This window comes from Pituophis catenifer, unplaced genomic scaffold (assembly GCF_029215685.1).
Source record: "Pituophis catenifer annectens isolate HBS135680 unplaced genomic scaffold, rPitCat1.0.hap2 SCAF_4, whole genome shotgun sequence".
Lineage (NCBI taxonomy): Eukaryota > Metazoa > Chordata > Lepidosauria > Squamata > Colubridae > Pituophis > Pituophis catenifer.
The window spans coordinates 88,091,411-88,093,143 of NW_027256884.1; positions in this window are offsets into that span (position 1 = coordinate 88,091,411).

Consider the following 1,733-nt stretch of genomic DNA (forward strand, 5'->3'; position numbering starts at 1 on the left):
GGATTCTAGTTGAGGGAGACAACTGGCTCTTGGACCAATTGATCGAAAAACCATGTTCTTGAAGAGAAGTGAGAACCAGAGACAAGTCCACTAAGGCTGTCCGACGGGAAGAGGACATAATCAAAATGTCATCCAAATAAAACTGGAGGCGAACCGGGTGAGAACGTATGTGTCCTATCAAGGAGGCCATAATCTTGGTAAATACCCTAGGGGCCGAAGACAGCCCAAAGGGCAAAGCCCTATATTGATAGTGTGCTCCTTTAAAGGCAAAACGGAGGAATTGACGATGAGCAGGCAAAATGGGGACATGAAGATAGGCCTCTTGCAAATCAATAGAAGAAAGAAAGTCAGAAGGCCGGATAGACTCAAGGATAGACGAGAGAGATTGCATTTTGAACCGGCGGTATTTAATGTGCCGGTTCAAAGACTTCAAATCTAAAATGGGCCGCCATCCCCCTGAAGCCTTCTGGACAAGAAAGAGGCGGGAGTAAAAACCATGGCCTTGCTGAGAAGCAGGGACTCGTTCAATGGCAGCAATCTGTAAAAGATGATCAATAGCCTCCGAAACTAAACTCGATTTCACAGGATCCCGTGAAACAGGACAAGGAAGAAAATGAGAAGGAGGGGAAGAAGAAAACTCTAAGGTTAAACCGAATGAAATGGTGTTAAGCACCCAAGTGTCAGAAATGGAGGCCGCCCAACACTCCTGAAACAAGGAGAGACGACCTCCAATAGGAGATAGAAAAACTTGTTTATCGAGCCCTACGAGCCCAACGACCTCCCCTGCCTCCCCGATACCCCCTCCTAGGGGGGGTCTAGCTCCCTGTCTAACCTGGGACTCCGGCGGAGGTCTGGAAGGAAAGGATCGCTGGGTCCGAGGTTGGAAGGATGAGGGACCAAAGGCACGAAAGGATTGATATCTTGAGGACGAAAAATGAGAGTCGGCCCGACGAGAGGCAGGAGGAAGGATTTTGCGCCGATCCTTGGTCTCAACAAGTAAGGGCTCTAAAGCAGAACCAAAAAGTGGCCCACTAGAATACGGGGCCGAAGCAAGTTGCCATTTACTGCGCATATCGGCCTGCCAGTTCCTGAGCCACAGGAGACGGCGGGAAGTAACATTGGAACCTAAAGCCCTGGCCGAAAAACGAGTAGAATTCAGTGTGGCATCAGCTGAATATTCGAGAGCCGCTGCGATCTTATTCAGATCCTGGTGTGATCTTGCATCAGAAAGAGGAAGTCTGGCTTGTAATTGTTTAAGCCATAGCAAGGCCGCTCTGTTAAAGAAGGATGCTGATGTAGAAGCACGAATGGACCAAGCCGTCGCCTGGTGCCCCTTCAGGAGGGTTTTTTCTGCTCTCTTGTCCTCGGGTCGAAGAGATTCTTCAGGGGGACCAGTGGGATGAGGAGAATCCGTTAAGGCCACAATGGGAGGATCCACAGCCGGAGCCTGGAGAATATCTGACAGAGGAGGAGCCGAATTATAGAGGCGTTTATACAAACCATTTGGGCTAGGACCAGCCCCTGGCAAAGCCCACTGACGCTGGAGCACATCAATAAACAATTTAGGAGCCGGGATGGTCTCGGGCTCACTGGTAGGTTCAGCAAACATGGCAGCGGCTGGATCAGTCGAGGATGAAGGAGCAACAGTAGGGGGAGAGGCTCCCAAGCGAGTGACCGCAATAGCTTTAAACAACAGAGAACGAAAGAGATGTGGTTTGAAAAGTCCAATAAAG